Below are 26,357 nucleotides of genomic sequence, written 5' to 3'. Positions count from 1 at the left end.
TGTTCGTCGATGAAACTCCTCAACACAACCGCACATATTTGAAGCAATATGTTACCTAATTGTGTCTGTTTATTAACAACAATGTACTTATACATTTTTAAAATGGCCAGAATTTTAAAGATTATAATTGAAACATTTACATTTATATTTACATTTACAATCAGGGCATTAAGCAGAGGGTTTTATCCGAAGCGACTTAGAATGCGTACAATTGTCAGAAGAAGGTGAAACATTATATCGCTGTTGGTACAGTAAGGATGTTCAAAGAACCAAGGGCCAAGCACTAACAATCGCTAGGTAAACCCATTCCCCATATACAACAAAGATAGGATAAGATGCTGCACAACTAAGTACTATAACTAAATACAACATAAAAGAAGTGCATAATAAGTACCAGGACGTTCAACAAACAATAAGTAGCAAACATACCAAACAGACATGAGGGTGTGATTGTGTTCCCGACTGTACCACATCAGAGTATGTGATGGGCGTGATAAGGCAGCCGTGCTGGTGCTACTGTCCAGCTGTGGTAACCTTGGTGACCCTGGCGGTGGGTGCCAGCCTGTGTCCTCCCTCTCCTGGCTCCCCGCTCGGCGCTGGCTCACCCGCGCTAACGCGGAGCATTAGCTTTAGCGTCTTTTAAGCCCCCCACTGCAGTGAGTATTACTGAAGCCTGTTCATGGATTACTGCGTGCTCATTGGCCCTCGCCCATGGCTGCCCTGGCACCACGCCGCTCTGGGATTGGTCCAGTCGAGGGTGTTGACATCAGCGGGGACAAGATGTTGACATACATGTGTGGTTGGTGATGGCATGGGAACGGTTTTAGATTCTAAATTATAGAGATACACTCGCTGTAAAGCCATCCTAATGCTGCCAATCTCCCTGATCCAGAAGTGTGATTTTTATACGGTTAGCTGCTTTCCTGTAGCGTGTTTAAACGGGTTTAGGCGCATGATGATCCTATACCGTTGTCATATGTGGTAGCTGATGTTCCTAACATGTATTTAAATGTGTTTTGCTGATTTCCTTTCAGCATTTGCGATGTGTTAAGCTGATGCTCCTATAGCGTATGTAAATGTATTTAGCTGATGTTTATGTACCGTTTTAAATGTGTTTAGATGATGTTGCTACAGCCTAGTCAGCTGGTAAAATGTTTATGCATATCTGTCAGAAATTATCCAAGTGATAAGCCCAACTCTTTTTGGAAGGCATTTTGCTGAGTGAGACTTCATATTGAGTTACCTCTAATAAAATCATAGAAGAAATCTGATAAAACTAGGGACACTTAACCCTTGAAGGGGCCCTGATTGAGTGGTTTTCAACGTTTGTAACATCCTCGATTGCGACATCACAGTAAACAACACATTAAGCACACCACTCACACACGTGTCTGGCATTTGTGCACATCTGTTTTTTCACACATGGATGGATTCATCAGACAAGGCGGTATTAGTAATGGCTGTGTATGTAACGCAGCATGTTTATGACGGTATGTGACTGAAGAGCAGAGAGAGAGAGAGAGGGAGAGGGAGAGGGAGAGGGAGAGAGGGAGAGGGAGAGAGAGAGAGAGAGAGAGAGAGAGAGAGAAAGGGAGAGGGAGAGGGAGAGGGAGAGGGAGAGAGGGAGAGGGAGAGGGAGGGAGAGGGAGAGGGAGAGGGAGTACAGCGTATAGTGTTGTCCCTGTTTGACCTCTGGGTGGGTTGGTGGTTGAGGGGGGGGCACTAATGCAGACTGATGCATAAAACAGGACTCTTTGGCAGCACAGCACCATGTTAAACTAGAGGAAACTCATCGCCTCTGGCTTTCTTCTCTGTGCTTTTCTTTCGGTAAAAACCAATCGTTCCTTGGGGAAAATAAACGTATGTTTGTTCAATAATTAAGCATGTGCTTCAGGGCAACTATGTTATATCCAGGTGAGGTCCGAGTTCAGGAAGTACATATTTAAAATACCAAGCTATAGAGGATGCACCACGTTGACATACCAGTGCAGAGTAACCAGGGGTGAGCAGGGGTATCTCACGAGTATTCCACTAAAGAACAAATGTGAGGTAATTGTTTCGTAGTACATCCAGCTCAGTGAGTTCATTCATTATTACACTCCAAATTCTTTTCAGAGCGACTGTTAAACTTTTTACTCCTCACAACACCAACGTAAAGGCAGACCCAGGGTCGTTGGCAGCGGGAAAGCATCGCCAACCAACTTGTAACCATAGCAACAGTGAGTCTGTCGGTTGTCACGGAAGGGATGAGGTTGCCAGATCTCAAAAAAAAGAAAGAAAAGGAAGCAAATCCAGCCGTCAACCTGAGCCTGCGGCTGCCGGGTTTGGTTTCAGCAGGATGGTACAGGATGTGGAGCTAGAGGGTTGTGGGTTCCATCCTGGGAGCAGTGAGGTGTCGACGAGCAAGGCAGTCAACCACCAGACTTACAGCTTCTCACAAGCGGCCCCACGGTCGGTGTGCTAGTGTGTGAATGCATGAATGCTAAGCATGCTGTGTGTGTTATAGTTGATAGAGCATTCTGCTCACCATCCAGCCAGTGCATGTTCCAGTCCTCACCTGATTGATTAAAAGTTTCCCGCCAACATGGAGTTGGAATGATGAAGTGTTGAGAATCCTAACCGTTGAGATATTGATCAGGTGTGAGTTGCTCGTAAGTTACTCTCCTCCTGGGTGAGGTAAGCGATGGACATATCCAACGGGATGGTTTCCACACTCCCAGACTTGTTTTTGGTCGGCTGAAATTGTCAACACACTCGACTGATTGAAACACCTAAAGGACGTGCATTCAATTGTATTTTTCATTTTTCACAACATTCTAGGAACCATTTTTGCCATATTTCCTAAATGTAATGACCTCATTATGTTTCCAGGAACTTGATTATCGCAGTCACGTCCAATTTCACTGCCTGTAATGTGTAGCCATTATCAGAGAGAGAGAGAGAGAGAGAGAGAGAGAGAGAGAGAGAGAGAGAGAGAGAGAGAGAGAGAGAGAGAGAGAGAGAGAGAGAGAGAGAGAGAGAGAGAGAGAGAGAGAGAGAGAGAGAGAGAGAGAGAGAGAGAGAGAGAGAGAGAGAGAGAGAGAGAGAGAGAGAGAGAGAGAGAGAGAATCCTAACCCATCACAGAAGCCATGAAAGACTGACATTTTCGAGTTGAGGCTTTTATTTTGTCATATAAGGTTCCTGTTTGACAACAGTCAATTGTCAATTCATAGAGGCACTTCTAGTTTTGAGCCATTCTGATCTTCCTTCAGGACCGGCCGTCCTTGAAGGTCACATCCAACACGTTTTTGCTTTGAAGGCAAGTCACTGAAAGCAGGCTTTTATCAACCCTGTCCTGCTGTATTTACTTGTTCCAGTTTGATGGTCAGTGCAGAGCCTTTCCTTACAATCTGAAAACATTCTGTACGTCAATACTTAAAAAGTCCCATGACATGCCACCAGGTGTGAGTGTGATTACGTTACGTTATTAAAGTATTTATCTATCTATCTACAAGCCGTGTTGAAAATCTGCCCCTTCTGACATCACAAGTGGGCGTGTCCACCTAGATGTGTGACGGACAGATGAGCAACGTTTGCTACAGTCCACTGGGTAGGCTGGTAGACTGATCTATCCTGCGTATATCTAGTTGGAGACGCCCACTAGTGATGTCATAAGGCCCAGATTTTCAAAACAGCTTGTAAGCCTAATCACAATCACACCTGGTGGCATGGCATGGGACCTTTAAAACAGACAAAAACAATTAATGAATTCATTCATTTCTGTTTTAAAGGAATCCACTTTTGTACTTAGCATAGTATGTGACGTTTTTGCATTGGACAAATCGATGGCTGATTAACCATCCTGGGCGTCTGCGGCCCTTTGAGGAGTACCACCTCCTGATCACGTCTCCCGGGGTGGCGGCCCGAGGTTAAAGAGAAATCAACCGGGGCTAATCATGTTAAATGGCTCCCTTAATTTATCTTGAATAACAAGAACCGACCATTCGCCCAGCACAATAATCCCCCCCTTCTCCTCCTCCTCCTCCCGCAACCCCACTTCAGTCATTACAACACTTAGCGGTATTCACAGCTATACTCTCTCGGCCTGGCCCCGCATGTTTATATCTATACACACACTTCACATTTATTATGTATGGATGTTTCCTTCCTGCAGAGGGAATTAAGTGGATCTTCCCTCAACTGAAGTTGTGTTGATAAGGGCGTCCGGGCCAGGGGAGCGTGAGGAGGGCTGTCTAACCACACTGGGAGCAGGCGACACACTGATCGTCAGACCCTGTGTTTGAGGACTTATTAGCGTTAACATGTCTGGTGTTGAGGCATGTGCGCTGCACATTCTGCCGGCCCTGGGGGTATTTGTCAGAGGATATCAGCATCAGCGCTGCAAAAAGATATCGCCGGGACTCTTGCTTTTGTGTGGGTTTGTGTGTGTGTGCGTGTGTGTTGGAGGGGGGGGGTTGTGGTTTTTTTTTTGTGTGTGTTTGTGGGGGGGGGGTGGGTTTGTGTGTGTGTGTGTGGGGCAAAGTCTACCTGCGTGAAGCGCTATATAAGTGTTTTGGTGTGTGGTGCGCCATATAATTAAGCAATAGATCATGACAGGCTGTGGTATGTGCCCCACTTAACACTGTTAAGGGGCGTTGTTCGGCCCGACGCACAGCGGAGGGCCGGCGACCCCCTTCACACTGGTATAATGAGCACATACCATAGTAACCGTTTAATACAACGGTTACTATTATGGCAAAATGAAAGTCAAAGACACACTACATTTAAAAAAAATCAAGAAAGTCAAAATTGCTGTTTTTTTAAAGAATACAAAAAAGTAGTCCCTCCTGGCTGCCTTCAAAATGCATGACGGTCGCTATGCAACACACTTTAGCGTCCCTCCGAGAGAAGGCTTGGCTAGAGCGGTTCGCCGGCAATTTATCTTATGGAGCAGTTCACTCACCGTGTGCCTAAGCTTTCGTTAGTCTCTCCATCGCCTTGCTCACTCCTGGAGTAACAACATTTACACCCTCTCCATCATTCGACATATTTTTAGGCTTCAGTGAACTGTGCTATTGCTTTTTTACAACTACTGTTAAACTTTGTAACCGTTTCTACTTCCAGGCGCGGAGTGATATGCAAGTTTTCACAAAATGATTGGGCGTCATAGCAGTTATGGAAACGCTCATTATACAACAGTTATGAACCAATCAGATCGCTGGATTTAAGCCACCCGTTGTATAAGTGTACATATAGCAGTGCCTTGATATTTAGTCCACCCACCACATTATTCACGTTAGTCATGCACGGCCGAAACAAACACTGATTGTTGAGACACATTTTTAATAAGTTGCCCTAATTTCACAGAAATTGTAATCTATACTAAAATCCACCCTCTGAGTGTTCGTGCAGGCGCCCTCTTCTCCCTGTGCTCCTCTGTCTGTCTGACTCACAGCAGTGCACCCAAACAGGAGCGGCGGTACAGCAGCAGCAGCTGGTTACCGAGGGTGACCGTGTCCCCTCTAATTGATTAAGTAGACGGCAGGAACCCAAAAGACACCGCCTCCTCCTCCCGGGGCCGTTCCCCGGTCCCCACAAGACAAGGCGTGTGTGTGTGTGTGTGTGTGTGTGTGTGTGTGCGTGTGCGTGTGCGTGTGCGTGTGCGTGCGTGGGTGTGTGCATGTGTGTTTGCTTTCATCATCAGTGTGGCGGGGTTCCCGTCTGAAGGAAACAGTTTTTTAAAAATAGCTTGAGCACCACTTAGTGTACTTTGGTGAGCGTCAGACGAGCAGGGCGTGGATAAACGGGGACGGCAGCCTGGATGCGTTCGTATTGAACGGGGTTATATATAGACCAGCCACGCGTCCCTGTTTTACCGGCAGGCAAACACCCGGGGGGATGATTACGATTTGGAGGATGACGTTACAAACCGTCTTCTATAAAACAGACGTTACATAAGACACATTATGTGTTGCGCAACATCTCCGTTCTGAGGTTCAGTCGCGTCAATGCAGTTCCGATGCATCCGCGTCACGTCGGCTGTGGGAGTCGCGTCGGGGAGCGGAACCCGGGTGTGAACGGGTGTGAACGGTGTGCTCTGCAGCACGGCTCCTGATTCGGGCCGCCGTCGGGGACTATGCTCTTAAGCTCCTTTGGAAGCTAAGTTTAGTGTGTGACATTACACTGTGGTGAGTTGGAGCTGCACGTGGGATGAGCAGCAATCTCTAAAGTAGCAGGCTAATCGCCAATTAGCTCTCAGTACACACACATGTACGCGCACACACACACACATGTGCATGCGTTTGTTAACACACAAACTGAAAAACATGCCTTGAAGGGATACTCCAACTTTGTGTGGAAATCTGGTTATTTCCACTCAGCCACAGAATATGTGAAGCAGCACACCATGCCAGCTTCTCCAAGGTAAAAACAGTTTAGTGATTTCACTCAACAGCAGCTGTTTTTTTTGTGCAGCAGGTATTACATTCCCAACTTTATGTGTGTGTGTGTGTGTGTGTGTGTGTGTGTGTGTGTGTGTGTGTGTGTGTGTGTGTGTACGTGTGTGTGCGTGTGTGTGTGTGTGCGTGTGTGCGTGTGTGTATGTGTGTGTGCGTGTGATGCTTCTGTCGACCTGTTTGTGTTTTGGATCTTAGACTTGTGTGTGTGTGTGCATGACAATGTGGACGTCTTAGATCTGACACCAGATCTTTTTTTTTGAGATCTCTTCTAAGTTCTCTAACCCCAGACAGCGTAGATATTGAACCGGGTATTGAACCTGGAAACTCTGGTTTGACATACTGATGACCTGACAGGAGAGAGAACCACGGTGGAATCAGAATGCACCGCCGATCCCTCTGCTCTTCAGGGATACCTGACGAAGGTCTATACAAGTTTTAAAGTATGTTAGGGAATTATACTTTGAATAATGAATTCAGAATTCTAAAAATAATACTTTTTTGCATACAAATTGAAGAGCAGATAAAAAGGAGAAGATCTTAGTGCTTCTGTGGTGAATGACGAGTGAGTGTGATTGTGTGTCGCGGTCGGCTCCACAAACTCGGCTCCACAAACTCTCGCCTCAGAGGAGAGGAACACGTCCTGAAATCCACTCTTACCTGGATTTGTGCCCTATCATGAGTAAATGATTGTCGTCATGTTAAGTATCTGAGGTGATCTTCTTCGCTCTGACCAAGGCTTGTGTTATGTCAGATGACCATAAGATGTTGGGAGGGGGCAGGGGGCATCTTGCTCTAAGAATAGTCCACCGTTTCAGAATTCACATGTCGACCAACATGTTAGTACTATAGTTACTTGGAGGGTTATTCAGATAGTTTACAGGTTTTCTTGGGTGCCCGGTCCCACCGCTCCCAAAATGGCCAACTGTTCCCTTTCCCATTCTGATTGTATTATTGTAATTGTATTAATAGTAATAATAATAATTTCTAAGACTGGATTATTGTTAACATGGCTGGTTGGTAGTAATGCAACTCAAAACATCCTTGCAACTTCTCTGTTACTTATTCCCATCATGCAGTGCTTTCTGGTAACTTCCTTACTGTGACCTAGGCATAACACCAAAACACAAATTGTTTCTAATGTCATATGCTGAACTTCCTGGATCCTGATGGATACTGAGATAATGAGGCCCAAACCTGAGCTCTGTTAGCTGAAGCTGAAGGAACAACACCCATCCGCTTTCACTCCCTGGAGGTGGAAGAGGAGGAGGAGGAGGAGGAGGAGGAGGAGGAGGAGGAGGAGGAGGAGGAGGAGGAGGAGAGGTGGTGGTGGGGCGGTGGAGGTGGTGAGGGGGTTGTTTCCTAGCTGCAGCTGCTGTTGTGTTGTCAGGCTGCTAGCTTTCTCCCACACTAGACCTCTACGTCGCAAGCCAATAGAGAGAGAGAGAGAGAGAGAGAGAGAGAGAGAGAGAGAGAGAGAGAGAGAGAGAGAGAGAGAGAGAGAGAGAGAGAGAGAGAGAGAGAGAGAGAGAGAGAGAGAGAGAGAGAGAGAGAGAGAGAGAGAGAGAGGGGGGGATAGAGAGAGAGATTGACAGAGAGCAAGAGAGAGAGAGAGAGATTGAGAGAGAGAGGGATAGAGTGTGGTGTCATCATCAGCTGTCTGTCACAGCCTTCCTGAAGAAGGGACTTCGCACTCTCTAGAAAGTTCTGAACGATATAAACTTTCCCCTAGAACAGCCTTTCCTAGCTCATAATCTACAGCACTGTGAATGTGCGCACAGAGTTTCTTCAGTATTTAATTCTGTATCCCTTTATAAAAAACATGAAACAGAAATGGGCTTTTTAGCTTGTCAGCAGATTTCCTCCCAAACTTCTGACACTAAGTCTGTACGGCCGGAACACACAGTTGGCTTTTTAGTACCATCTTTTTCTACCGAAAAAACTCAGACCATGAGTTTTTTCGGTACAACTGGATTAACTAAGTGGTGTGGAGACAGTTTTCAGGCTGATGATCTGTGTGTACAGGGATACCTTGGACTTGATGACGATATTTAGGATTCAATAATTATTTCATTTCAATATTAGGAGATCATTTTAAAGGTTGTCTATGTGTCTGTTCTACATCAGCTGCTGTACTTTCAAGTTCCTTAACTGATTCAGCCAATAAATTCAATGATCCATGATTTAAAATCAGCCTTGTTTACCTGGAGGCCATCTTGAATCTAAATGCTTTTAGTATTTTGTATATTGTATTAATAATTTTCCTAACACTGGATTAGGTTTAATATGGTAGTAGATGTAGATGGCTAGTTGGTAATATGCCAACTCAAAACATCCTGGTAACTTCTCTGTTACTTATTCCCATCATGCAGTGCTTCCTGCTCACTTCCTTACCGTGACCTAGGCATAACACCAAACACAAACTGAACTGTTCTAATGTAATTTACTTAAAGGTTAGCAGTGATGTTGCTAGGTACGCGTCCTGCGTCCCTGACGCATTAAAATCTGAAAGGACGCACTAAACTCACTATCCATGCGTCCCGGGGACGCATCTCATTTTCCCCATGAAAAACGATACATTGTGAACATTAAACAACTCGTGTTTAATCACAGTAACTGGCCAAAGAAACCTTCTTGTGAGCAGATCGGACAAGCGCTGTTTCAACCCTCTGCGCATCTACTTGGCGCAGACGTGATCCCCTGTACAAAGTATCGCGACATGCTAATTTAGCCGCTACCAAAACAACTAGCTCCTCACCGCTGATTTCATTTCAACAATTAAAAATACGAACTTCATAGTAAATAAACCCACGTTTCCACTGCTCGATGCTGTGCTCATTCGTGTCGAATGAGCAAATCAAACAGGATTTTTTTGCAATCCTTCTGATTGAATATATGTACATTTATGACAAAATCGTGAGGACTAGGCTTGTGACACACACACACACACACACGAATGTGGCGCTCGCGCGGTAATAGCTCATTGGCGCCACCTAGTGACCATTATGTGCAAATGCACAGCCTCTCATTAAAATGACTAAGGGGGTCATTTGACCCCTCTTGCGGCGCTAGGAGTAAGTAAAAATGGCCCGGCGTTTCTAGTGTTAAACATGAACGGTTGAGGACTCCAGCTCTAACCATATCATACCACCATCAAGGAGTTTAACACTATTAATTTAATTTAAGAAATAGAATAATAATAAAAAAGAAACACATTTTTTAAACTGGGGAGTCGACTCGGGACCCATTGAATTTCTCAGGGACCCACCCAACTCGCCACCTGTGGGTCCCGGGGACTCACTACATTGAAAACCTATCAACATCACTGGGTTAGAGATAGTCCTTGAGTCTGTTCTCAGTTGCTGTACTCCAAATTATATTCCATAACGGATTCAGCCGATACATTCAATAATCCCTGTTATCAAACAGCAGCCTTATTCACCCGGCGGCCATCTTGTTTTTAAACATAGCCCTATTGAACAGGCTTAATGACTCCCTGACCTCTGACCCCTGGAAGTCGGTGGTCCATGCCTTGTTGTTGTGCTGCACTGCAGAACTTCAAGAGACTTTTCCATCAGCAGTCGTTGAATAAACCCCAGTCCTAAGTGGAGCTAAAAATAAATCCATGGCCAACTGGCACCAAGAAATGTGTGTGATTGCTTCCTGTGGTTAAATATTAACTGAATTGCTCTCAGAAATGAAATTGGTCTGTTTAGAGAAAAAGACAGTGGGGGGGGGGGGGGGGGGGGGGGAGGGAGAGGGAGAGAGAGAGAGAGAGAGAGAGAGAGAGAGAGAGAGAGAGAGAGAGAGAGAGAGAGGGATATAGTGTGGTGTCATCATCAGCTGTCTGTCACAGCCTTCCTGAAGAAGGGACTTCGCACTCTAGAGCAAAAAAAAACACTGACAGGAAACCATTCATTGCACGACCCTACGCACATCCCTTATGACGAGCTGTCAGAGGGTGTTGCCCGGCAACCGTAGGGGTGGCCAGTTCGATCCTCGGCTCCTTGTGGAGTAGTTAGTGTTACCATAGGTTCCCATGTGTATCTAATCTAACTGTAAGTCACATTGGATTCAAGCATCTCACCCTAACTGACTCAATAGCCAACACTGAAGGGAAAACTGCTGAGGAGTCCTTGAGCAACGCTTGTGATCCTCTGATGGTTACGAGGTCGGTATTTCTGTCGACGTGTGAGATGCCTTCTGTGTTCAAATTTAAATTCAGCTCTTCCAGTCAATTCTACCGTACACTACAGAGGCCGACGCAAGAGCTATTTTTATCTCAACACGAAAGCTTATGTTCAATGTTCCCCTCATTAATAGTTTAAGAACGTTAAGAATGGTCGCTGCTCGTGTAAGTCAGTTTGTTTAGGCTATCTTCCTCTCCAAGGTGTTTTTTTGTTAATGTGTGACTGCCCCCCTTTAGAGACTGTGTCAACTGTCGAGAGAATTCGTTACGTCCTCTTAAGATAACCAAAGCTCGGAGCTGTGGTTTCAAAGAGACGCTTGAATAGACAGCGGAAGAACCGAGCAATAAAAGCTTCTTACTGCCACAGCCCGCTCACACAATTAAATTGTATTTCCCCATTTTCTATTCATGTATACTCGCTACAAAGTTGACGCTTGCATTGCAGCGAGAGCTGTCCAGAAGAGCCCCGTGTTGTGCCGTGCATTTAATGAACGAAGCAGAACCCGAGCTTTGAAACACGGGATGGAACGAGTACATTTAAAAGTCCCACCTCACCACTAATTATGTTTCTGGGGCTTTCTGGGAACCAGCTCCTTACCTGCAGGAGAGGGGGAGAGAGGGGCTGGTTGGCACTGCTGTTGTTTCTAGTTGGGGTGGGGGGAGGTTAGGCTGTAGCCTGAATGTGGGGATGCTAAGGTGGGCTGGCAGTGTGTCTGCGGTTGGGTGCCAAGTGATGTTGGTGGGGTGGGGGGGGGGGGGGGGGGGGGGAGCTGGGGGGGGCATTACTGATGTGTCTAGGTCTAGGGGGTGGGGAGTGGGGGGATGGTTAGAGTGCATTATGTTGGTGTGGAAGGGTTTATGGAAAGTTATGTGTACAGAGGTCTTATCCTATGTACACCACTCCTCGTCCATCCCCCAATAGGAGGGAAGAAAGGAAATGTGTGTTTGTGTGTGTCTCTGTGGTAAAAAAACTAGCGTGTGGTGGCCTTGAAGGTGCGTATGTCAGAGCTCACGGATTGCCTAGCTGCCATGTTAGCGCTACACCTGATCAACACATCAACGCGACACATCGACGCGTGCTATTCAGTCGAACGCCAGACTACCTCGCTCGCCTGTGAAACAAACACAAATCTCAACGCTGATTTTTTAATGTGTGAACGTGTGAAATCACCATCTGCGATTGTTCTCCTTTCCCATTAGTCGAGAGTCTTTGGTAAGTGGAAAACCAGAACAAAGGGAAACCCAGAAGAATTGGAAAACCAGACCAATTGCAAACCATCATCTGGTTATTGGCCAAGAAATGATTGCCTTCTCCTAATGATTACATGCTACAGTCTACACGTTGCGTATGTTGGTCGACAAATAAGAAAATCCTCTTGTGCTCACGCGCTTCTATGGGGAGCCGCGGTGTGTGCACAGGGCTGGATGGTATGGAGGAGGGAAGGTTTGTGTAGGTGTGTGTGTGCAGACAGCTGGGGTTAGGAAGCAGAAGGAGGTGTGTGTGGGTGTGTGTGTACCTCTCTGCCTTTGCATATGTGCTTCTGTATGCATGCTGAGTAGATGTAAATATTTGTGCATGGGTGTCGGGTAGAACATTTTTGTGTGCATGTGTGTTTGTGGGCCTGTGTGTGTCTGTGTCTGTGTGTTTGTGAGCACAGTTTTGTGTGTGTGTGTGTGTGCAGCCCTGTGTTGGAAACAGCCCTGTGTTTGTGTCCGCGTGTCTATGGTTTGTGATTGCGCGCACATTTTCGTGTGTGTGTGTGTGCGCAGGTGTAGGGATGAAGCCCTGTGCGTGAGTCTGTGTGTCTTTGTGCGTGTGCAATGCGCGCGCTCCAGTGGGCAAACACATTCTGAGAGACTCTGACTGTGTCAACATCAGACGACTACACGACGACCTCCCGAGTCCTCTGTGCTCGCCGCTCCGCTCGTTCTCCCTCAGTCGCCACCTCTCATCGCCCGGAGGACCGGGAGCGACGGAAAACACAGCTCAGGTCTGTGCCTCGCCGTGCGGAGACCACATGCCTCTCTTATTTCACGCTCTCACCTCTGAAATGCAGCTGAGCAGCGTGGGCAGAGGAGCCGACCGCCGTGCCCCCCGGCCCCCTTCATGAAGGAGGGGAGTCGTTTTACAGGATAACGGCGGAGGAGGGTTTCAGCTGCCTGCTGGCCATCTAGCGCATTGGCGCCTGTCCACCATTTTACGTCCAGTCATTTAGCACAGCGGTTGTGGCTGGAGGGAAGACTAGGTGTGCAGTGATATATATATATATATATATATATATATATAAGACCTTTGAGGCAGAGGGCGTGATGCCTTAAGGCCCTCATACAAAGAGATGGGGAAGGGACCTCGGTAACAAAGACCTCATCTTTCCGCTTTAGATCTTTCTCATATGTCGTGATACATGAATTGTCATTACAATGGAAACCAGAAGAAACACAAAAGGGTTATAGTTTTATTCTAACAATAACCTTCATGGATCATTGTTTACTGGTCATGTATATTTATATATATATAAATATATATATAAAAATAAACAGCCTCGAACCACAAACCCCCATTTCCCTGACTTACAGGTGATGGTTTTAGTTCCCCTGAAATGACAGTCAAATTAAATCGTACCTGAAGAATCTTTAAATAATCAATAATGTGTGGTGGGTTAGTATGCTGGGTTGATGTGTGCGAAGCTTATCGCTAGATGCTAATCAGCTCAGTGTGAAAGACCGCGATGCCATGCACTGCTTAACCGACTTAACGGCCAGGCACTGATGCTAGCAGGCCACCGCTTAGCTGAAGCCCGGCCACACATCCCACTCCCACTCAGGAGCCAATCAGCGCAGGGAAGGGAAGCGGACACTGGCCAATAAGCACACTTTTAAAATGGCAGCATGAATGGTTAGCGCGCAAACCTGTAGCTATCACAGGTTTGATTCCCCCCTGCGCTGTTATGCTGTCTCTCCTCACTGAGGGAACAAAATGCCACACACACACATATATATATATATGGTCTGTTTTAGTGTTTAATGGTAGCCGTATCACCTGTGTGGTCCTTAAACCGAGGAGGTGAACAATCCTCACAGTGGCGTGTGTTGGTCGGTGTGTTGACGGGGTCTAGCGGCGGCCACAGCGCCGCCATAACCCACGGCCAACGTGTTTACCGTTTACTGTTCCTGCCTGTTTGTCGTGTTTAAGATAATTCCACGTCTGGCGTGCCCCACTGAGGAGGAGATAAATGTTGTCGTGAACAATGCGGGGGGAGGGGGGGGAGACAGACAGTTTGATGGCCCTTCGTCGACGGAGGGCCGACCATCAGCGGGGGGCGTACCGCACGCCGGCGCTGAAGAGCTCCCTCGGTTACCCCGAGTGGTAGTGTGGCAACCAAGCGCCACTTCATTAACATACATTCAAGATCCATCATTGTCTGCACTGCCCTGCAGAATAGCTTGTAATGGACTATATAACAGTTACTTCCTCAATAATCAGAATTTATCGTCGACATAACTAAGGGGTCGCGGTGAAAAATGTGCTTTATTATTAATACTTGTTTTTGGAGCACAGAGGCAGCTGTGTGTACAGTTGGAGACCAGGGAATGCGGTCATTTACATATTGTCAGGATTTTTCTATCTGGTGCTGTTCTATCATTGCCAAAGTGCTAAATTATTCATATCCTCCTGTCGCCAAGGAATATAGTTTGGTCCAAGGACAAATACTATGAATATTATGAATGATTGAAATATAAATCATATATACTGTAAGCATTGACTGCATCCAGGTCAACTGTATTTTGTGTTCTGTAGTCATGGTTTCTATGGTGACAGTACGAGGCCCAGTAATAAGGTTTGGGATAGCGTAGTAGTATTATGGTTTGGTTGGCAGCAGAACAGGTTGTAGCAGTATCGATGTGGTCGACAGTATGAGCAGCAGCAGGTTGGGCTGAATATTTGGTTGAATTTCAATGCACAAAAAAGGAATGCAATCGAAAATGTCTTTTAATGACTGTCAGTCAGGGGAGCAGGTACACTTTTTACCTGTTTTAAAATACAAAAATAGAAAGCAAATCCTTACAGCACTCTGTAAGGATACTGTCATAACTTCTCTTCAACTCCTCCCTTCAGCTTTATTCAATGATCTATATATTTTTATCTATCACGTTTCCGAGCCACACGTGGACGTCCCCAGCAACGGCTGTAGTCGTACACTCCCATCCAACCAGACGCCTCACGTTCACATCCAAACTGCAGCGTGGAACACACAGGGAACAAAAGTCCTCTATTGCGACTGGCTGTATGATGATGATGATGATGATCCTCATCATCTCTCCATCGTGGTCGTACGAGGTGACGGGGAGAGGAACTCTGCTCGTGCGTCTCGTAGCGAGCGCGTCCCCTCTCCCCTTTGGTGTAATATGTTCTCATTACTTCCTCGTCAGCCTCACCCGTGGCCAATCGGAGCTGACAGCCTGAGTGCACATGCACATGTTCTTAATCACTTCCTATTTGCCTCTCCAGTGTTCGTGTGTCAATGGCCAATCAGAGGGCTCGGAACCCGCGTGTGTGAATAGCCAATCGGCGAGCTCGGAACTCCTGCCTGCAGCGTTCCCCGTGGTGTGTTCCCAGCTAACGGTCATGACCAGGGCGAAGAGCCTGTTGTTGTTGTTCTGCTTGTTTTGCACCAGCATTTCTGGGAGGGATAGGGGCATGATAGTCTAGCTATCAGGGTGTTCAACGCTCAGCCGTAAAGTTCTAGGTGCAAAGCCCATTATCCCTAGTACCTGTAGGCATCTTTGAGGAGGAAGCTCCCTATCGCCCACCTGTACATTAATGACATTTATATACATAAAAGCATTGTTGCTCTCTCTGTTGTTCTGCATAATGACTGTGTATTTTCGAGACAGCACCCAGTGGTATTCGCTTTTCTGTGTTCCAGGCTGTAAGACGTGTCTATTAGCACTCCGCTGATAGGCGCAGAGATTTAGTCACTGATTAAATCTAAAACACTCAGTTACGGACGCCTTAGAGACCGTAGCCTTCGCTTCACCCCGAGCAACCACAGAGGAAGAATATGGTGCCTAATAGTCTTGTAGTATTGGAGAAATGGCAGGATTTAAGATGCCTCTGCAATGGAAATAATGGCTGAGTGGGTGATGGATGGACGGGTAGAGAGATGGAGATGTGATGTCTGGATGATTTACACATGGATGGATAGATGGATGACATATGGATGGAGACAGCTATGGATAGAGAGAAGGAGAGATGGATAGCGACAGATAGAGATTGATAGATGATGAGTTGAAAGTGGATGATATAAGAATGGATGGTTGACTGACAGACGGCATTCAACTTTCTGTTTCTACCAGATACTCATTTTTTATTTAAATTGTATGAACGTGAGCGTTATATGAAACTTCATGTTGTAGGCATATTACTTTACTCTCGCTTCGAAATAAAAAAATTTAAATGTATAAATAAAACATTCAAAGATTGCATGAAGACAGTTTGATGGAATTCCAAACAAGATTAAAAGCAGTTTCCCTCATCTCCTCTTCGTCAGTCCGTGGAAGACATTTTACAGCTTGTTTACCCTCATCTGCGTCGAAGAGACCGCCGAAGACACCCGGTGCTTTGAAAAGGCTTTTTTGATGAAGGCCGGGTGAGATGCAGAGATATCTGAAGAGAGCAAGCAGGTCCTATCAAGTGTATGTGTGTGTGTGTGTTCTGGTGTGTGCCTGTTATCTGTGTGTGTTTGTTTGTGTGTGTGTGTGTGTGTGTGTGTGTGTGTGTGTGTGTGTGTGTGTGTGTGTGTGTGTGTGTGTGTGTGTGTGTGTGTGTGTGTGTGTGTGTGTGTGTGTGTGTGTGTGTTTGTGTGCCAGGAAGAGGATTGGGTCTATATATATATATATATATATATATATAGACCATCAGTGAGGGAGATGAATCTACAACACGCTGGCATTTCAAAATAAAAGCCTCTCGAGGACTGGCTGTCACTACTCTCTCTTTCTCTCCCTCCCTCTCTCCCTAACTTTTTATGGATCTTTCTCAATTCAATCTCTGTGTCTCTCCCCTGCGTACTCCTACCCGAGTAGGGTACTTCAGTATAATATAACTAGTATATATACTTGTGCTTTGACTTTCCAGAGTTGGGTTTTGTACTTTTACTTGTGTAGAGTGCACATGTACCTCTCCCCAGCACTGAGCTTCCTGTAGGACAGTCCTGACTGACGATTAATGTTATACTGGTCGTCATGACGGATACGAAACTCCCGCTAATCGAGCTGACCCAGCGCCCAATGGTAACGAGTAACGACCCCTCGTGACCTCACAGCCTTGGAAGGTTGTGGAGACAGAGTACATCGCTGTTTCATAATCGTTCTGCTTCACAGGGCAGAGGTCCGTGTATTTCCTTCAAAGTTGGCTCAAATGCACTGCCTATGTTGGCTCCAAGCCCACTGCCCAACATAGCCAGTGCATCGGAACACCCAACTATAGAGTGCTGGCCAAAGTGGACCGCCACCGGTTACACTTGTGTGCCAACCTAAACCTCTGAAAACAGCCAACCACCACTGACCAGATGTTGTGTTGCTTGGGCGATCTGCAAGCATCCGACCTGAGGCAGTATTTCCACCAGCCCCCTCCCAACCTAATTTGAAGGATACAAACCGCACACCGTCCATGTTATTATGGACATTGAACCATCTTTATAGACAACCCTATGGACAATGGTGGATAACAATATTTGATAAACGAGAATCTATCAGCGACAACAGCCAAATGTATTCAACGATCATTGTTTAGTTTCTGGTTCCCATTTTCCCAGCTAGCACTTCAGGCTACGAAAAACATTCAAAGTCAAACATCTAACATGCTTAAGATCCTGCAGAGGGCAGAGCAAGGGGAAGTAAACTGAACGAATGAACTCCATCCGAACAAGATTTCCCAAGTATCCGCGTCTCATGCGCGTAGGTGGAGTTTGGAGTTGGAGCAAGTTGCTCGGCTTTGTGATGACTCAGCGTTGTGTTAGTTTGTAAAGCAAACGGCTCCGCCGGGTTCTGTAATCCATCGTCAGGCTCGGGTGGATGTGGGGGGTCGGGGTTTGGTGTGTTAGCGGGGGGGTGGGGTCTTAGCCGGCCCTGATGAAGGCGAAGGTCTTACAGCTTCAGACAAGCGTGATGCTAGGAGTAAAGGGGATTGCAGCGGTCAGATCAAACACTGCTCCTCCTCTTCCTCCTCCTCCTCCTCCTCCTGCTCCTCCAAAAAGATAATACCTTTGGTTCTGTGGTCTTAGGGTGATTGGGCCGGTGGGCTTTATGTCGTGCTGTGGCAGGGGGATGGAGACGTTGGAGAGCTTGGGTTTATCTACTCCCCTTGTCAGGGGCCAGGGTTTAGGGTGTGCTGCTTTCTAAAGGGGGTTATTTGTGTCCACGTACGTGAACGTATGTCGCTGGCCTTCCCGGGGAGCGGTTCTGGTCTGGGGTCAGTTTATATTCATTCCACGTTTTGTTTGTCTTTAGGAGACGCTTCTATCCACAGGCGTACTGTGGATTCAGATCCCGGTCTTTGAGGAGGAGGTAGGGGTTAGGGGGCGTCCTGCTCTTGGATGCCTACAGGTTAGCCTGCGCTGCACTCACAACCTTCGACTGGGAGTCGAGTTCCCTTACCCTCCCTTTGTGTATTGAAGGAAGTTCATCCATGCTCCACACAGTCTTCCATTCATTATGAACCCACTCTGGGAAACAACCAGAAGCATCGCCTTAGCTCTGAGACTCGGTGTGTGTGTGTGTGTGTGTGTGTGTGTGTGTGTGTGTGTGTGTGTGTGTGTGTGTGTGTGTTTGTGTGTGTCTGTTTGTCTGTGTCTGTGTCTGTGTTTGTGTGTGGATGGGTGTGTGTGTCAGTGTGTTTGTGTGTGTGGGGTGAGGGGGGGAGGGGAGAGGGGTTAGCTGAGCGAGATCAGCGATCAGGTCGTTGTAATCAGCAACGCATGCTATTGTGACCTCACAGGCTCCGCCCCCCAGCCGGGAGTCCGTTCCTTACAACCCAGTTGGTTCTGCTCACACACGCTGGCTGAAACCCGGCTGTCAACACGGCTTCCTCTTGCAGACTGTGACTGCTATTAGCTCCTTGACTATTATTTGATCATTTAGCAGATGGTGTAAGGAGTGATGAACAGTGATGCAGGTTGTTAGAGGTGTAGTTTGTAGGAGGATTTAGTGGCATATAGCAGTAGGGTTGTAGATCGAATCATCAAAAACGACTGAATAGCATCCCCGGCGCCAACCTCCCAGCTCTCAGTTTTCGACCGATTTAGCAGAAGCCACGGTGGTCTGTGCCAGAAGGTACTTCCAAAAGAGGTGATCGTCTATGACAGCATCGCTCAGCCAGTTTTCCAGTGATGAGGTTTCTTTATAGATTTATAAATCGTTGTTACTTATTAATCTTTTTATAATTCTGCTCCATAAAGGCAGCGGGCACTGCTACTCTTTATGCTATCTCATCACTTTGGGTGTTGTTTTGGTGGATGCCTGGTAGAGTAATGATCTTTAGTCCTGCTCTGTGGTCGTGTCTCAGAGCGCATTCAGAGCTGCACAACAGAACCATCGCTTCAGGGAAAATCACCGAAGGATCTGCCGGTCAATATTTAATAAGGACTTCAGACTCGCACTCAAACGGCTCTCTGTCATTCACACTCTCTCTCTTAGTCTCTCGCTCTCGCTCTCTCTCTCTCTCTCTCTCTCTCTCTCTCTCTCTCTCTCTCTCTCTCTCTCTCTCTCTCTCTCTCTCTCTCTTTCTGTCTCTCTCCCTCTATGTCTCCCTTTCTCTATGTCTCTGAGTCTCTCTCTCTCTGTGTCTCTCTCTATCTCTCTCTCTGTCTCCCTCTGTCTCTGTCTTTGTCTCTGTCTCACTGTCTTTCTCTCTGTCTCTTTCTCACTCTATCTCTCTCTCTCTCTGTCTCCCCTTATCTCTGTCTTTGTCTATCTCTCTCTCTCTGTCTGTCTCTCACTGTCTCTGTTTTTGTCTCTCTCTCTGTCCCTCTCTCTCGCTCGCTGTCTGTATTCCTCTCTCTTGTGCAGTCCCATATCTGTGTATTAAAACAGCCTTCCTGTTACAGTGGGATTTGAACATGTCAGCACAGTTGGTCCGGCCAGCTGTTCTGTACTGCACTCATCACAAACACACACACAAACACGCACACACGCACACACTCACACACACACGCACACGCCCACGCACACGCACACGCACACGCACACACGCACACACACACACACACACACACACACACACACACACACACACACAGACACACACACGCATAGACAGTCGCAACAAAATGCATAGACACACATTACATATTTACTAATTTACTCACACTCCTACTGCAGATGGCCCATTATGAGTGGCCCATTGGGAGTCTTTGCTCACTGTGTGTGTGTCTGTGTGTTTGTTTGGGTGTGTGTCCGTGAGTCACAGAGAGGTAGAGAGGAAGGGGGAGCGATGGAGGGTGTTACATCGGGTCGAGAGAGGGAGGTAGACAGACAGGAGAGGAGGAGGCGGCGGTCGGTAAGTAGGGGTTGAGGCGGGATGGAGATGGTGTCATGGAGGTTGCGGTTGTCAGAGGTGGTGGTGGTGATAGAGGGGTGTCGACGGTGGGGTGGTGATGGTGGTGGTGATGGTGGGGGGGTGATGGTAGGGTGGTGACGGTGGTGGTGATGGTGGGGTGGTGATGGTAGGGTGGTGATGGTGGTGGTGATGGTGGGGTGGTGATGGTAGGGTGGTGACGGTGGTGGTGATGGTGGGGTGGTGATGGTAGGGTGGTGATGGTGGTGGTGATGGTGGGGTGGTGATGGTAGGGATGCTGGTGGAGGCCGTTGTGATGGCACGAAAGAGGTGAATATCAAATCAGTAAACTGGGAGCTCCTCTCTCCTCCCAGCATAAAATACATGTATTTAGGTTAAATATTTATTATTCGCTTTGAAATGGACTGGAGGAGTATATTGTCCCTCAAATAACCTTAACTGAAGTGGATCAATATTCTACGCAGGTACTTTCCATCCCTGGTTAGGCGGCAGATGAATTATAATCTCTGGCTGACATTTTTGTCACAAAATATTAAATATAATATTGTCTGCACAAGGGACAGTCTTTTGAAGGTCATTCCATTACCACCTTTGTCCACCATTTCATTTTCCTGCAATTTTATTTTTCCGCTCTTATTCCCCCGCCTTTTCCTTGGACTATTACTAGAGGCAAAGGTATATTTTACTTCTTCCTTTATTGCCTGCAGCTGTAAGTATACTCCGACCACCAGTGGAGAATAGATATTAAACAGTCCAGAGAGATTCGTTCCTATCTAAACCTGAATTCCACAGGTGTAAACACATCTTTGAACAATACAAATACACAACACATGCGTAGCTCCAATTCGATTCCACTTTTGCGTGCGGAAATGCGATAGACCTCATTGTATCTCACAAGCTTGAACAGAACACAATTGGCTTTGGTTTTATTAATAAACCCTTTTATTAATATAATAAGTGGGTTTTCCGATGTGGATTTGCTTTGAATACTGGGTAAAACTGTAGGCATACTTTTATGCATTGTGTGTGGAAACGAGAAAGACGGGGAGATAATGAATGGAAGGATAATAGTCAGGGTATATTCTTTCGTAATTTAGCCTGCGCTTTTATCCAAAGCAACTTATAAGTGAAACTGAGAACAATCTAAAGCTCTAATCAATACTGAAGGAACTACACAAAATGTGAAAGTGCTGCATTTGCATGTTCTCAAAGAACAGCTGGCAGAGAGCGGAGGAGCTGGCTATAGGAATAGGAAAGACAACGTTGGTAGATTTTCTAAGTAGTTCTAGTGAAAGCCATAATGGGACACTCTAAACACGGCAAAAAACATCTTGCAGTCCACGTTACTTTACTTTTCAATAGACACAAGCACACGCACGCACGCACGCACGCACGCACGCACGCACGCACGCACGCACGCACGCACACACACACACACACACACACACACACACACACACACACAGGTTTGACATGTGTTCGTGTCAGTGTGACATCTTAATTAACACTGTTTCCCAAATCTCCTAAATCCGAAATTATTAATAGAAATTCAAATTCCACAAGCCTTATTGACGCTTGAATTGAATTGTGTTTTTGTTATCTATTTAGTTAAGTCATTCATATTACTTAATTATAAATAAATTACCACATTGTTTTGTCTCTATTATATCATGTCATTATTCTTGTCTCTTCCATGCCTTCTGATTTCTCTCTGGTGGTTTATTGTACGGATGTGTCATGTCGTCATGTGTCTCTCACGAAGCCTCACATGTGTGTTACCTCATGAATATGAATGAGTGAATATCACACTTCAACGGGCTGCATAGATAAGAGGCATTTACAAGAGGCATCTGGGATTGGCTCATGTGTCTTCTGGAAGGCAGCTCTGATTGGCTGAGCTGGAACATGGTGATGGATGTTACCCAATGCTGCTGGATCTCTGGCCAGCAAACGTGTTTGTTAACTAATCTAGGATCCGGCAGTCCTACTATGTTACAGCAGAACTTCTGGAAGGCGACGGCACAGAGCCTGGGCCGCGAACCAACACTGCAATGGGCGGAGATAAGCCTTGCTTCCTGTTTCATTACGCAGAAATTCTACTCCAGAGAACCTAAGTTGCACAAGAGGAGGACGATTTCAGATAGAGATTTTAATATGTGTTTCAACTGCTGCCAGTCTGCACAGTGTGGTTTTGAGACCTTTACAGAGACATTTTGCCACCACTGGCCGAGTTACAGTTTGCTGCATTAAGCAACACGATTGGCCAAAACACGTGAAAAGAAAGTGTTGCACAACGTTCACAAAGATTTGAGCTTCTCTGCTTGTGAGACTGATTCTCAGAATCAGACTTTCAATATTAATCCAACAATTAATCTAAAATGAAAGTGTATTTGAACATTATTCTAAAGTTTGATTGAAAATCAAAAATTGACACCTAAGATATTCGTATTCATCTGAAAATTTGATGTATTCAGTTTTGTATCTAAATTATAAGACTAGTAAATCAAGATGGAAAACGGTGAGGTTAGTTCCAACAATCAGAATGTATATATTAATCTAAGGTGTATTCATCTGAAGTTAAAATTTAGTGTATTATAAATCTCAAGTCTGATTATGCTACTAGTTCTGATGATCAGATCTTGGTTATTAATATTTTTTTTACTAGTTCTATACAAATCCAAGCAAAAGTATTAAATCAGCTGTATCAAACATTATCCAAATAATTGTTGAATCAAAACGGTTCCTTCCACTTCAAACAGTAAGCTCTCGGTTAAACATTGACTGAAGGTTGTTTTGGGGAGAACTATTGTGGTAGTCATCAAGTTATTCTTTGTGGCTTTGATCTAAAGCAGTGGGAACCTTTTGGTTTTCTAGCTAAAGCAGTGAGATGTTTGTGGTCTTATAGCTAAAACAGTTAGATGCTTGTGGTTTTCTAGCTAATGCAGTGAGATGTTCCTAAAGGCTTTGTCTCTTTAAGACTCTCTTTCTTGCTGTTTCCAGTCGGGGGTAAAAGGTATAATATATTTTCCCTCGTGGGTATTAAGTTGGCATTTTCTTTCGACTGCATTTTCGTAAGAAGGTATTCTTAAGGAGGCATTTCTTATATCTAACCTATTTTTTGTCTTTAGCTTGTATTTTCTCGAGATGTTGTGCAGCGTGAGACAGTGCGTCCCCAGAGAACAGTCTTCTCCATAACCCTGTGTGACTGAACACCGCCCTGCCTCAGATTGAGCTGTAAACAATGAGAACCCTCTGGCTCTCCATCACCATGAAGAACTAGTGCCTCCCCTCTCCTCAGATACAGTCTAAAGCAGGGCTAGGCCTCCCATCTCCACAGGTACAGTCTAAAGCAGGGCAAGACCTATCCTCTCCTCAAATACACAGTCTTATGCCCGGGTTCTCAGCCTGTTGTAACTGCAGGCCTTCCTCTGTATATTTTTTAAGTTTTTCCTTTTTATAGTTCGGAAGAAGGTGAAACACAGCAGTCCAATAAACCCTGCTAATCCACTTGCAGAAGACAAGATGAATGTGTGATAGTGGCGGCCAGAAGACTGCAAGATCAAAGCAGAGCTAGATTGAGGAATTGGCCAGCTCCCTTATGAATAATAAACCAATGTATGTTTCATGGTCCAACCCTTGCCAAGCAAAGGTTTGGAACATTTTGGAACATTTAGTTCTGAGTATTTTGGCAGTACCTTTGGTTGAGAAAGGCTGGTCTCCGGCCTCCCCTCTCCCCTGGTGATACACTGATACACAGTCTGTTCTGGTTGAGCCTTGGGCATTAATATTACAACTGGCGTCTGATGGACGAGCAGCAGAAGCGCCGCCCCCACTAGCAGAGCATCCGGCCTGCGACCATAGGCTTGTTCTGGAATCAATCTGCAGCAGGGTTTATCGGAGGAAGACGACAAGGCAATATTATCTCGCTAAGCCGATGCAGAGTCTCATTCAATCTGAGACGATGGCGGGGGCGGGGGTTGACAACACAGGTATGACCTAGAGTGTAATTAGACCTTATCTCGGGGGAAGGGGAGGCCTGGGGGGGGGGGGGGGGGCTCCTTGAGTTTCACAGATTATTATACCCACGGTGCTGCAGCTGGGGGTGGGGGGAGTAATAGTGTTGGCCATGACCCAGGGGGAGGAGAGCGTGTCAGTGGTAATGAAGTGCAGGCTGCAGGGTTCCCTCGCCCCGTGCACGCCCTCTGTAATTGATGGACATTGGATATTCTTTGAGTGGACGTACACATGCACACTCCCTTATTGGCACACAGCTGATTTCTAGATCATTATTTTCCCAGTGGGCCTTTAAGGGGCCCAGGTAGAGGGATGTGTATGATGTGTGCGCCTCGTAGCATTTCTAGCGTCTGAATCAGAGTGGAGCTTAACGGGCACGTAGTAGTGGTGTTCACAAAGTCTTTGAGGTACACCTGATTATAGCTACCCTGGAGGGGTTTTATTTGGCTCGAAGAGTCTTCCAGTGTTTCTCCTAGCAGATCTCTCACCTTTTCTGCCTGTCATCTATTATAGATGCACATCTGTCCTATAGCAGCAGGAGGGGGAGGTAGAGAAGTGGAGCTTTGTTTCTGTTCTAATGGAGCGATACAGAAGATATGTGATCTTGATTGATGTGGAGTCTCTGCTCTATCTGTCTCCTTTATGTCCATATGTCATTCTCCCTTCACTCCTCTATTCCTCTTCCCTCTTCTGCCTTCTAGTTCCATCTATCCCCTTCTCCGACCCTGCATAGGTAGTGTGGAGGGTCTTCCAGTAGCAGAGCTAGCTAAGCTACGCCACTTTTGAGGGTGTTTCAGTAGCCTAGCAAACGCTAACATGGAGGGTCTGTCTGTAGAGGAGCTAGCTGGGCAGAGGGTCTTCAAGCATCTCACCACTTCTCTGTGTTTGTTTATTCCTTTACAGGAAGAGAAAGGACCTGAAGATGAAGGACGTTTTTTCTGGGCAGAAGAAAGAAGAGTTTGAAGGCTTCGCACACACAAGGCGACGATAGATAGCAAGGGGAACACTAGGTAAGAAAAACACTATCCTCGTAGCAGTGAACAGAACATCATGTTTGTTGTGTCAGAGAATGCCTTCTTAAACCTAGTTCAAACCTTTGGGTCACTGTTACCTAAATTAAAGCTTAATACTGAACAAACGTAAAAAAAGGTTTCTCAGAAAGTACCATTGGGCTGTGACCATGAGGATAACCCTTCCCCCCGTCTTCTTAGAACTTTCCAGTCCAATTTATTTTTTTTATTTCTTAGTGTGTGATTTCGATTACCCTTTAAAAACGAACCAAACAATACTGGAACCCAACTGATAGTTTCCCATCACAGCCAGGCGTTGCGTCAACGCCCGATGGAAATGGCAGTAAAATACATTTCACACTCTTTTGTGGCTCGTGTGAATTTTGCAATGGTGACAAAGAAATGGGGTTTCAGCGGTGCACATTTTTTTAATGTCATTCTGCATTGTAGTTTAGAGTGTAAAGCACGACAGCGGAATGTGTGTGTGTGCTTGCTGTTTTTTCATTCAGCCGACACACGCTCAAGAAGCATGGGCAAAGATGAAAGGCCTTGAACCTCCCGGTCTAAACCCAGATTGGAGGAAATCTTCAAAGTTAAACCCAGAACATATTTGTCTGCAGGACGGGCTGGTTCATAGGTGTCTTATTCGAGATGGGATGGTTGGCACGGTGAATCGTTACTTGTCTTCCAATGTCTGTGCCGTCGTTCAGGAGGGACAGAAGGGCGTCTGGTGTTTGAGTCTGATAGCAAAACACAAAAAATCTCCACACAATTCGGAAAAAAGGTATTCACACAATACAACTAGTAGGAAGTAAATGTCCCCAAATAATGTAAATGAAAATACAATTTCCAGGTCTGGGAAAAATATCTGGGATTAATTAAGTGAAAACGTTATTGACAGTAGTGGTAAAGGTCAGGGATTGTAAATGCTGCATTATCGATATGGGATCTAAAGTGTCTCATGGTATTGTCTAGTGATATATAACAGCAACATTTAGTTTGATAAGGTAAAGCAGGTGGTCTGGTTCCCTTGAACAAGGCCTCATATACTCGGTGAGCTGGTTGTGGGTGAACCTGTGTCTATGAGCGGTTGTGAAGCATGACGTGCTGAAATCTAGTTTTCGTTGAGCTA

The 26,357-nt window shown here is 46.0% G+C and overlaps 1 protein-coding gene across 1 annotated transcript in view; it reads left to right on the top strand.

The window, feature by feature from the left end:
• The window catches only part of lrfn2b (leucine rich repeat and fibronectin type III domain containing 2b), an 86,354-nt gene that overhangs the window by 10,097 nt on the left and 49,900 nt on the right, over window positions 1–26,357 (top strand). The window contains exon 2 of the mRNA XM_030345896.1: window positions 25,119–25,225. The gene's annotated coding sequence lies outside the window, so the exon portion shown is untranslated. The remainder of the gene's footprint in view (window positions 1–25,118; window positions 25,226–26,357) is intronic.

The sequence above is a fragment of the Gadus morhua genome, chromosome 21, assembly GCF_902167405.1.
Source record: "Gadus morhua chromosome 21, gadMor3.0, whole genome shotgun sequence".
NCBI lineage: Eukaryota > Metazoa > Chordata > Actinopteri > Gadiformes > Gadidae > Gadus > Gadus morhua.
The sequence above is the reverse complement of the archived record's forward strand: the minus strand, read 5'-3'. Positions and strand labels throughout refer to the sequence as shown.